The following is a 13,171-nucleotide window of genomic DNA, read 5'->3' as shown; positions in this document are numbered from 1 at the left end:
TGCAATATGTTTTAAAGTTACTTAGCTCTCACCAGCAACTTACTGTCATGTCTAATGCCACTGGTTTCTCCAGAAAATCAGAGAGCCAGACAGCAATATAAATACAGAAAATGTCATCTGAAATTTATATAGTTTATTTTGCCAAATGACTGCACAGTACAGTAATAAGTCATATTTCAAACACAAAAGTCCAACTATTATCATCAAGAAATTTTTATATCAGCTGGGTGCTACAGAGGGGTAAGGCAACACTTGGAGCAGATGTGAAAATACCTATGATAATGGATAATTAGAAATCTATAGGGCCTTTTGAGAATGAAATAGTTCTTTAAATCTGAAGTGGTGATTGGATCAATATAACAGTAATGACCTGTAATAATAAAAATCCTTATCCTATTTGAAAACTGAGGGATCTGAAAGCCACTTTACCTTTAAAATGCAAGAACACTGACAGTGTTTAGTGTGAAAGCAGATTACCCAGGAGAAAGAACACAATGGCTTTAGTTTTGTACTTGCATCTAGAAAAAAAATCTTGTCATTGGGAGATATAGGAGATGGACGAGATTTTTAAAAATAACTGTTTCTCTCCATGTAAGTAAAAGCAGATTGGCTAAATCTTCACAACCTCTAATTCACAACTAAAATATATTAAGCATTCATGCTGGACACTTTGTGGAGCTCTTGACATGTAAGCCCTGCAGAAGGGCAGGTATCCTGGTTTATCCACTTAAGCATCATAAGCATCTAAAGTAGTACCTGGCACATAGTTGTCCCTCAATATATAGTGGTGACATGCATGAAAATGTATAGTATTTAATCCTCTTAGAACCATATAAAGTATTATTATCTCCACTTTACACGTGAAGAATGGAGGCCAACAAAAGTGAAACATACGCTAAGGATAGCAAGCCAGACATGGGCAGATCTGGGATTTGAGCCTAAGTCTGCATCTGCCAGATGCAAAGGCCACTGCTGCCTATTCTTCAAACGTGCCTACGCCCCATCCAGTTCTGCATCAGAGCTATACATAGACATATTGACACATAAATGCGAGTTCCAGCTGATGAGCATAAAATAATTTACTGAACTGTAATCATAATCTAGTAAAAAAAAGAATCTTTTTATGAGTTTGCTTTCTCATCATTGAGGATGACACTGTGTCAGTTTTTCACTACAAAATACACTATTTACAGCATTTCTAATTCACTTATAAAACGCATGCAGAAAATTGACATGTAAGATCCTGGTGTGAGCCTCCCTTTAACAAATTTTAAACTCTTTGAGCAAATATAATCATAGCATTTACCTGCTGTGCACTGCTTTTTGGTGAAAAATTCTCTTTGGGTTTCCCAGCAAGATTAGCAAGTTTTTAAGCATAGAACTATTTTTTCTTTTATTTTGCTAGGAAGACAGAAGAGCTTTGTTAATCATGTTACATTCTCTTTAAGTAAGCTTTCTTTTTGTCCCAAAAAATTCTTGTGTGATTATAGTACAGTTACCTAGACTTCAGTTCTAGACACTGATGGTATGTGTTTGATCTCTGAGCCTTGATTTCTACAAGTGGATGGAGAGCATTCTCTCCCCCTTTTCTCATAGTATCTCATGGATGAGATGAGGTAGCACGTGTGAAAGCTCTCTGGAAACTCTCAGGCTCTATCAAAATATAAGGTTAATACTGTCAACAAAAGTTGCACAGGAGAATATACATTCTTGTTCAGAGATATGAGAGACATAATATCCCAAACTGAGAGCATTCATTCCCTCCAGCCACTCCAGTTGGTTCCATATCCTTTTACCTCTCTTGTATAGGACATACCCACCAAATTACGCAAGCCAGAAACTTGAGATCATCTAAATCCACTACACCTACTTCACCCCAAATGTAACTACCCTAACCAGCTAGCAACTCTCTACCCCTCTATATCTTTACGGTCACCACTTTAATCCTTGCCTTCATCACTTCTCACGCAGATGATTGTAATAATCTACTCACTGGGATCCTTGCCCCTTTAGTTTGGTATCCTAGGGCAGCAAAAATTGCTTTCCTAAATGGAAAATCTAATTCTGTCACTTCATTGCTTAAAGCCTTCAATTGGTCTCTGTCGCTCTCAGGATCAAGTTCAAACCCTTTCTTATGTTTTCTGAGGTCATTTTGGATCTGGCCCCTCTGTAGTGCCCTGCTTTTCACTCTAGGATACAGTGATGCTGGAACTTGCAATTCTGTGAAAACATCCTGCTCCCTATACCCTTGGGGCCTTTAAAAATGCCGTTACACTCATGTCAGTTGAGATCTGACTGTCATCACAGTCTCTCTTAGACTGAAGGAGCATTAGCACATTTGAGAAAAGACTTTTGCCTTTTTTGCAAATATTCTAATTGAGAATTGGTCCCAACCAAACTTTTGCATAGAACAGGAAGGGAAGAGTCAAACACTTTGGTAAAGATTAATAGATTGATTTGGAATTCCTACAGATGAATATCAATTAAAAATTCTTATGAGCATATAAGGAGGATAAGAATTGAGGAAGGAATCCGTTGCTAAATATAAATTTTATATCATGGAAATCTGAGATATAGAGAAAAACTAAAACAGCCATTATCATCTTCCACCAAAAGAAAAATAAAATAGATACACGGATAGTATTTACTGATATTTTTATGTTTAAAAAGGTAATGATGAAAATGATAACAATGATAGAAAGACTAGTTAACACTTGTTGAGCACAATTGCGTGCCAAGTACTCTACTAGATGTCGTGCATAAATTATTTAGTTTAATTCTAGAAACAGCCCTATGAATAAATTCTATAAATATCTGATTTTATAGATGAGTACATTGATGTTCAGAGATGTTAAGTAATTTGCCCAAAGTCACACACTAATAAAAATCTGAATTCAACTTATTATAATCCAAATTAATTAAAACAAATATATATCATATATTATTATATATAATGTATGTAATATATAATATTAACTTCCTTTTTGGATATAAGTTCTCATAAAGAGGTGTGTGTTCTAGTATGAGTTTATCAGGAATCAAAATCAAAAAGCAATCTAATTTTCTTCCAAATATATTTCTTTCACGTTCACAAGACCTTTTCTTTAAGATAAATAGTCGAAACATATGAAAGGCACCATGGTCATTTGTTACAATAATAAACACTAAATAATAATCTTAAGTATTTTCACTTGCACAAATAGCTACTTGTTAATATGGACTGTATAAATAGCATATCTGGGGGGTGTGGCTTGTTCAATTCTCAACACCATTAGGTGGGTGTCTATTTTATAAGATCCTATTCAGATACAAATATCATACAGAAAATCTGTAGACGCTGGCTTATAAGAAGAAGTCATTTGAAATTTGGATTCTAAAAACTTGTGACACTGGCGCCCTAAACTTGGAAGAATTCTAATGAATATCTTATTTGTTTATATTGGCCATTTAATAAAAGCAAATATTTGGAACAGGTGCGTAACTCATCTTTCTAAATGTTTTGAGTTCTAATAAAATAGCTTTTTTATCTAAAGTTCTATTTCTCAATGAATGAATAATAAAAGGAGTCCATAGGGGAAAACAAAACAAACAAGCAAAATGCCATGGATTCATCAATTTGAAGTGTATACAAGTCCATATTAGGAAGCAATTATCATATCTTTATATTATGTTCACATGCAATAGGACCTGTCCACATTAAAATGACTCTCAAATCAAAGAAAATTGTACACATATCAATATCTTGTAATGGTAAGTAACTGGGAAAAAAGGAACTAGTAAATATCTCAAATGATAATACTTTGATTCTCATTGATTTTTAGCATAGAAATATAGTGGAAAGATTACTAATGTCAGAGTTAGAGGACTAATGCTTCAGATCCAGTCCTTGCCTCTAACTCAAAATCCAGAATCCAGTTTGGGGTTCCCTTTGTCTCTCTCACCACTCATGGCCAAGGTGTCGGCCATGCCATCCCAACATCTAAAGCTGGATTATCTGCCTCTTTCTGTGAGTTCCTAAAACACTTTTCTCATAACCTACTCACACTTAGCCTTGGCTTTCTCTCTCTCTCCCGCACGGGGTCAGGAGCTGGATCATACTTACCTCTATGTTCTATTTGCCTAGTTATAATCTTCATAGAGCTACTCAAGATGCTGATTAGCTCAGGTTTTTAATTTACTGATAATGGCTAAAGACATTTAACATAAAAGTAATTGTATTTGATCCAACTAGCATTATCATTCAACAAAAACATCATTCAACATTTTGGGGCCTTATATTCCGCATCTTGTAATAGGACATGTTTTAAGTGGATTTTCTAAAGTAAATGCCTCAAAGTCTACTGATACTGCAAACTGGCCTTGAAGAGTCACAATTTTGATTCTCAGTATTTTCAATAACCGTCACAGTATATTTAAAAATTTATGACTCTGCTAGAAGATTCAACTCAAGTTGACTAAATTATAGCATGTTTTACTAAAAGTAATAAGTATTTTTCTCCTTAAGTTCCTTTTGCAAAATGTATCTGCAAAAGAAAACAGAATTTATGAGTAATTAGCAAGTTCTATACATAAGGACTATACTTAGACACTCTAAAGATAACACCATTCAATTTGAGTAAAGAGCAGAAACAGAGTCTCTTATATAAAAACAAATGCAAATCTTACCTAAAATCTAAATGAATGAAATATGAACATTTTAGTAAACTAGCAATATAACCCTACTTCTGATTCCACCAATTACACACAAAATGGATTTCATTACTATAGAGAAACACCGTACCTTATATTTTCTGCAGTTATGTTGGTAAATAAAATAACTTCCTCAGTCACCAAGGGTTCCTTGGCAGATTAAAATGTTTGAAATAGAGTTCTAAGTAAAAGTGACATATAAGAACATCAATATGCAACACAAATCATTTAAGATCAAACTAAATGGTTCTTTCTTAAGACCAGGAAATTTATGTTTTATTTTACCAACACTATCACATGCCAATGAATAAAATGTATCTTTGAAACCAACTGCCCTGCAATCCAGTTTCATTACTGTGGTGATATTTACACTGATGAAATAAGTTTATGATCAAAAATTCAGTCTACAAGTCCTCCCGATTTTTCTGATGTTTGTGACAATAGGACATGGTATTATAGTTCTGAAGTTTCCAACAATATGACATATCTGGCAATATGGTATTAGAAAAAATGTCAAGAATTCATATTCCCAGAACGTTTATTTCAAAAATATTTTTCTCATTTATAGAAATATAAGGAAGAGGGGCCTGCCCGATGGCGCAGTGGTTAAGTGCGCACATTCCGCTTTGGTGGCCCAGGGTTTGCGAGTTCAGATGCTGGGTGCGGACATGGCGCTGCTTGGCAAGCCGTGCTGTGGTAGGCATCCCACATATAAAGTAGAGGAAGATGGGCATGGATGTTAGCTCAGGGTCAGTCTTTCGCAGCAAAAAGGGGAGGATTGGCAGTAGTTAGCTCAGGGCTAATCTTCCTCAAAAAAAAAAAAAAAGAAAAGAAATATAAGGAAGAAGGGAAAGTGTATAAACAGCCTCCTATAATGAGCTGGGAAAAATGTTTTTGCTAGTAGTTGTGTGTGTGTGTTTGTGTACAAGAAGGGTCATTAAATTAAAGTGTGAATTATCTTCAGTTTATTTTCTTCCTTTTTCTTTCTTTTTTTATTGAGGAATTTAGTTGTTACAATGATTTTTGGTATAAACTCAATGGAAGTAATTTTATAGCTGTTGGAAGATTATTACAAACATCATCACTAACAGTCTATATGCATAATATATATAAATTAGAAATTGATAAAACAAATACTTAAGGGGCCAGCCTGGTGGCATAGTGGTTAAGTTCATGCTCTGCTTCAGCATCTTGGGGTTCATGTGTTCGGATCCCAGGCATAGACCTACATACCAATCATCAAGTCAAGCTGTGGTGGCGTCCCACACGCGAAATACAGGAAAATTAGCACTGATGTTAGCTCAGTGACAATCTTCCTCAAACAAAAAGAGGAACACTGGCAACAGATGTTAGCTCAGGGCCAATCTTCCTCACCAAAAAAACACAAACACAAACAAAAAAACAGACAAATATTTAAGATACAAAGGAAGAAAATGTAAAAAGTGATATTCAAATTTTTCAAAGTATCACTGACCGTGAGAAGTATTTAAGCAAAAAATAATGAAAGGTGTAACTTGAGTGGATTTAGACTGGTAGATCTAGAAGAAATGGCAAGAGACCAACTAACCCAGTTCCAGTCTTCTAGGAACAAGACAGCCTTTTAAGTCAGACCTTGAAGAACTCAGCAAATACCTGTGGCAAATCTTAGCAGTATCTTCGACTTACAGATGTAGAACTACAAGGAAGGATGGGAAAAATACCTCAGCCTAGGTTGACTCAGATAAGATGCCCAGCGTGGGGAACGGCCGTGGAGTCTCGGAAGACTGCTGAGCAAACCTCCTGTCTCAGCTTTTCTATCAGACAGGTTCCCTATGGGCGTTAATGTCTCATTCACGCTTCTTTAATCCTTTAGTGCCCAAGCTTCCTTTCCCCTCTAGGTCTGTAATCCTGTTCCTCCCAGTATTTCTCTCTGAGGACAAATTTTTGTGTGTTTTTTTCCATCTGAATCGCAGTTCCTTCCTCTCAGCCCACTACCTTTAATTTTGCCTGGAGTATTTTCTTCTCTCAGCGACAGGAGAAAGGCAGGTTTCCTGTGTCTCAGGAGGCTGTCACTTTAGGGTAAATTATGCTTTTATTAATCCTCCCCAGTACTATAGGCTGAGCAAAATAACTAGCATGCCCAGAACAAGAAGTTTTAAACTGAAATAGCCTGTTATCTATTTATATGCCAACTTACGGGAACTGCTATGCAGAAAAGAAAAAAAATTGAGGGTGGTTACAAGTCAGCAAACTATATCTTGCTACAGCTATATGAAAAATTAGAACACTGTTAATGTTTTCAAGCAATCACATTATTATCTGACTATATGTATCCCTCTTTCTCTCTGCCTCTCACACACACAGAGGGAAAACAAAAAAACTCTATAGTTTCACATGGAGGACAAAATAGAATTCAAAATAAAAAACCAAAATATGTTTTGCTAGTGATTTCTACCTCATACTGAAAAATCTACCACCAATTCAACTGAGTTTTGTCAAAATTGAGTAATCTGAAGTTTAACCACTTTCTTTGCCCCCACTGCTGATGCCTGCTAAAGACGTACAAGTAACAAAAAAATAACAACACAGATAGTAGAAGGAAGAAGGAAAGTAATCCAGGATACATTTTTGTTAAAATTGCCAGCACAAATAACTTCAACATTTTCATTAACTTAAGAAATGATAATTATACTAGGAATACAAGATTTAAACCTATAATCTACTACTATTTCAAAATATATAAAATCTCCATTTTACTTGGTTTATAATTGCAAACACACACAGAAATAATATGTGCTTATCTTCAGTTTGTTCATTTAATGTGTCATAGGTAAAATAAATATGCTATTTTCGAAACTGGTGAAAATATTTAATATCATAGGAATTTCAAAAAATGATCAAGAGAATTTCTTTAGACTAAGATTATGACATGAGGAAGATAAGAGGTCTTCAATTTGCTTTTCCATATAGATAGTTCTCAGGTTTGATTAAGTGCGTGGACTGTGGTGTTAGACTATCTGGGTTCAAACTCAGCTTTGCCATTTATTAACTGTGACCTTGGTCAAGGTACTTAACTTTTCTGTGCTGTAATTTCCTCATCTATAAAATGGGTTCAGTACTAGCATCTGTCTCAAAGGGTTGTTCTAAGATTCAATGGGTTAATATTGGTAAAGAGTTAAAAACAGTGGCTGGCACATAGTTAGCATGTTAATAAGTTCTTGATTTAAAAATAGATTTAACTTCTACTGCTGCACAGTGAATCCTTAGGAGATTATTTTCAGCTAGGCCAAATCTTCATCAAAAGTAATAAATGCAAAAGTCCAAAAATACAGAAAATAGCCCATTCATGCAGACAAATTACACTAAAATGGCTGGTTTTTTAATGGGAATACTTCATTAATTCACATCTTCAAGGTCTGGTCCCCAGCCCCTTTTATAAAGGTACTACTCTACAAACCTGATAAGAAATGAACTATATTCTATTCCCACAATACATATCCTAGATGAAAATGGGATTAAGAGGACTGAGGCAAAAATGGAATTAATGGTCACAAAGAGTAAAATGCAAGATAAAAGAAAAATTAACCTCAATGGTAAGGTATTTCCCATAATTAAACTTTCTGTTTTTCCTAATGAAATATAATTGAATTAAGAATTTAAAAATTTGGCATATGATATTCATTGCACTAATAGAAAGAAAACTAAACTTTTAAATTGCTTCCTTTGGCTACTGCACTGATGAAATTTTCTAAACCCAGGAATCAGTCATTTTAAAAGGCCACAAACGGCTCCATGTCCAAGTGGTTAAGTTCACACACTCTACTTTGGCAGCTGGCATTTTATCAGTTCAGATCCTGGGTGTGAACCTACACACCGCTCATCAAGCCATGCTGTGGTGGCATCCCACATGGAAGAACTAGAGTGACTTACAACTAGGATATACAACTATGCACTGGGGCTTTGGGGAGGAAAAAAAAAAAAAGAAGAGGATTGGCAACAGATGTTAGCTCAGGGCCAATAAATAAATAAATAAAAGGCCACGGAGAAGATCAAACAGTTATCTTGTGGACTATGCAGAAAACCTCACCCACCTGAATCAGAACTGAACCTCTCACTCACTTCCTGTGAAAGTGCTCATTCTCAGCATATACACATTTCTCTCAAGTCTCTTCTATGATTTCCAAGCTAACGGCAGCTTCTAAGCAGCAAAATAGAATAATGAGAAGATGGATACAAAAACCTTGACAAAAATAAAATGCCTGTGTGAAAGAATAATCACTGAAAAGATCCAAAGACTCAAAAGGCCACCGGGTATGTGTGGGCACGTACACATGTGCCTGCTTACACGCAAATTGTCCTAATGTATTCCAACCACACAGGAGGCTCTTGATCGTTGCAGCACAAAACAGTAACTGATGCTCAGAGTGATGGCTTTGAGTTATCAAGAAAAAGCGAAGATGTCTCAAGTATAATTCACTTCACAAGGCAAATGACAACTTAACGTTATTTAGTACTAAGTGCCTTATGCGGTAAGTGCTTTATATACATTCATTTAATAAACAGTTATAAGGTGCGTACTAACTACTGATTTCATTGAGTCTTTGCCTGGCCGTATCTGAGAATGGGTTTCTAATCTCCTATTTATGAAGGAGACAATCAAGGGTAAGAGAGTTTGAAACCTGTGTGAGGTCACAAAGCCGCTGGACAGCAGAGTCAGCATGTGAATCCAGACCCCTGTGGTCCAGGTCTGTGCTTACATTTAAGAGATTTTTCAAGGATTAAGCCCAAATGCAGAAGGCTCAGTTTTCTTGATTACCATCTCACATGCAAGAATACTCCATATCAGTGAGGTCTTAAGGCATTTAAGAAATTTTTATAAAAGAAAAACTTCCATTATTTCTATATTATAAACGTCCACTATGTTACACAATCCAGTTTTCACCTTCAGATGTTCTGTCCGAAGCATACGTGCAGACAGCACCATAGCGTGGATTTCCTCTCCACCTCCTCTTGACTTTCTCCTTTGTTTAGTAATCTGCTCATAAACAGCCTCGCAAGACAGAGACCTTCAATCCAGTAATTATCTATGCCACCAGAAAAGGCCTTTGAAACAAACAAATGAAAAGAGCCCTTGGGAATGTCAATCACTCTCAACTCTCCTTCCCATTCCTCTCCAGCCAAGCATCTTATCGCTCCATTTGTTGAGTCGCGGTTTCCAGCTCAGAGGATTGACATCTGCCTCTACTTTTTAATACTCTTTCTCCTGGGAAACTTTCTTGTTGCTGCTGAATCCTCATCCTCTCATCTCCTCCAGTTATAAATTGTTTCAGAATGAACTGTTTCTAACCCAAACTATGAACACTAGATTCAAGAAATAGGTTTTCAATTCTACTGTTTGTTGGCAGCTAATTCTGGGAGTTACAGAGATACTCCCACCTGCAACTTCAACCGGCATCTTTTATGTTAATCCCACATACAGCCTGCCTGTGGGATATACAATATATGGATGGTCTCTCCACTTCTTTTTTTTTTTAAGATTGGCACCTGAGCTAACAACCATTGCCAATCTTTTTTTTTCCCCCTGCTTTTTTTTCTCCCTCAATCCCCCCAGTACATAGTTTTATATTTTAGTTGTGGATCCTTCTAGTTGTGATATGTGGGATGCCACCTCAACATGGCCTAATGAGCCACGTCATGTCCATGCCCAGGATCCAAACCAGCGAAACAGTGGGCCGCCGGAGCGGAGCATGCAAACTTAACCACTCGGCCACAGAGCCGGCTCCCTCCACTTCTATCTGTTGTGTGTACGAACAAATATAGACAGACACAAGTGTGTGTATGTATTCCATGTGCCAAGACTGGAAGTTTTAAACAGCTATACTTCCTCAAGTTTTATAGAAGCAATTCATGACACATCGCTGAGTCACAGAATTCTCAGCAGGTTGGCTTGAGTTACAGCAGATCTTGAAATGCATCTGAAAATTACAACAACAAAGTTAATAATGCCTATTTTAACAACAGGTTTCAGAGCTTTCTGAAAATATAATAAAATGAATCTAACTTTGGTTAACGCCAATTAAGATATCATGCTTTATGCACAGACATGAAAAATAAATGTTACAAAAAAAGGGAAACATCAAACAGCTTCCTTCTCATGGCATACATCGATGCATGAAAATCTACCCAAGCCTTTCATCAGCAAGTCTATATGGGTCACATAATTCCCTTGTGACTCTGTTGTGTTTTTTAATTGATGACTTGCTGCTAAGGGAGACTGCCTAGAGGTTTTCCAATAGAGTTAAAGCCTTGAGGACTGGAGCGGAAGGTTTCCTCATTGCACTGTTAACACAGGTATGTAACACGTCTCAGAATATAACCCAAATATTTAAGTTAATATCTATTGGAGGACTAATTGCAGCGCTTTGGTAACCCTGGTCAATATTAGCAACTACATCATTCAACAAATATTAATGTAAGTCTACTCTAAGCCAGGTACAGTGTTAGACATGGGAGCACACAAGTGAAGGATAAACAGGTTTTGCTCTCAAGGAGCTCCAGTCTCACGGGGCACAGAGGGAGGTGATTAAGTGACTACTATGCACAATGCAAAGCACTATACTAAGGAGAGCTCAGTTCACTATGGGTTCGCAGTGGAAGGCAAAGTACATCAGAAACACAGATCCACAGACTTCCAAGAGGATGTGACACCCAAGCTGAAAGCTAAATGAGGAATAAGGGTTTAGTGAGGAAAGGAGCAAGAGTGGTTCAGGATAAGAGACCAGCACACACAAAAGCCAGAGGTGAGCAAGAACTTAGTGAGTTTAGGTAACATAAGGTCCCAAGATGGCTGGAACCAGAGAGGCACTTACACTGAAGCCAATAAAGCTTCAGCTTCAGGGCCCCTCACTTGCACCAGCCCATTCCAGGGCCATAGGAGGAGGCCCAGCAATGGGCTCAAATGTTGACATGTACAGGAAAGAGTTAACCTGGCAGGCCTGGGACTGCTAGCCTTGGGAAGACTTGCTTGCAAGGTTGGCCACTGGCTGGCACCCGGGAATTTAGATTTGGGGAGGGCTCCCACAATTCCATAAATGATAAGAGTGGCTCAACTGCACCTAAACTGTTTGTACAAACAAAATGCTTTATGCTGAACACTTGCTTTCCTTCTGGGAGTTTGGAATTTTGGCACATGCTAGGCAGAGTGTGTCTGTGTGACCAGCCTCCCAATAAAAGACCTGGGCACCGAGTCTAATGAATTTTCCTGGTGGGCAACATTTCACACTTATTGCAATCCGTTGCTTGAAGAGTTAAGCACATCCTATGTGACTCCCCTAGGAGAGGACTCCTGGAAGTTTGTGCCTGGCTTCCTCTGGACTTTGTCCCATGAACCTTTTCCTTTTGTGGATTTTGCCTTGTGTCCTTTCACTGTAACATATCCTAGCCATGAAGGCAGGAGTACAATTAAATGCTGATTTCCTATGAGTCTTCCAAGCATATCATCAAACCTAGGAATCCTTGGAGACCCCAACACAATATTTTATAAAATGTCCAAAGGCAAAATAGCTTTGTATTCCTTTTCATTTTTTTTTTTCTTTTCTGAGGAAGATTAGCCCTGAGCTAACTACTGCCAGTCCTCCTCTTTTTGCTGAAGAAGCCTGGCCCTGAGCTAACATCCGTGCCCATCTTCCTCTACTTCATATGTAGGATGCCTCCCACAGCATGGCATGCCAAGCGGTGCCATGTCCTCACCCGGGATCCGAACCAGTGAACCCCAGGCCGCTGAGAAGCAGAACGTGCACACTTAACCGCTGCGCCACCGGGCAGGCCCCATGTATTCCTTTTCTTAAAGAGGGATACCAAATCATCTAGTCTTTTAGCCCCACAAAATCTGGATCCTTCTCTGACTGGGTGGGGTAGAGGATAGTAGTTCCACTGGGATGTATAATAAGACATTAAATTGGAGACATACACAGCATGACAGCCATTGCAAAGATCAAAACACACGGTAGAAAGAGGTAAGTATCACTTTTTCAGTAAATTTATCTACATGATTTGGGGCATAAGTTAAAATAAGGAACTGTTGTTTTTAAATTAAAAATAATGGAATACTTCCTGTAGGCGAATAGCTGAAAGAGGGGATGGCAGAGCAGCAAGAGGTTTTTTGTGGCCTCTATAGGTCATGGCCAAACTTGTGTATACGAAGATTGCTTCATAAAGTCTTAGAAGTTGTAAGACATTTCCGAATCACATTAAATACAGTTTGGTAAAATATTCACTGAGCCTTGGCCATCTGTAAGTCTTGGTCCCTGTGCAGTGGAGGCTGTGGGTGAGCTGCACTGGCCCACCTTCAGGACTGAAATGCTCATCCCCCTAGCTGCTGCTGGGAGTTTTGGCGGCTGAGAGCTAAGAGCTGCGTCCTTCTTAGAAATGGCCTGGTCCGAAGGGAGCTGCTTTCTCCAGTGTTACAACTCCTTCCTGGATGCCTGCTTCATCCAATGACTGG

At 37.8% G+C, this 13,171-nt stretch overlaps 1 protein-coding gene across 5 annotated transcripts in view; it reads right to left on the bottom strand.

Moving 5' to 3' along the window:
- NKAIN2 (sodium/potassium transporting ATPase interacting 2) overlaps positions 1 to 13,171 on the bottom strand; it is a 928,721-nt gene that overhangs the window by 662,426 nt on the left and 253,124 nt on the right. The window lies entirely within an intron of this gene.

Source organism: Equus przewalskii, chromosome 9, assembly GCF_037783145.1.
Source record: "Equus przewalskii isolate Varuska chromosome 9, EquPr2, whole genome shotgun sequence".
In the NCBI taxonomy this organism is placed as follows: Eukaryota; Metazoa; Chordata; class Mammalia; order Perissodactyla; family Equidae; genus Equus; species Equus przewalskii.
Note: the sequence above shows the minus strand (reverse complement) of the source record. Positions and strands in the feature narration are given on the sequence as shown.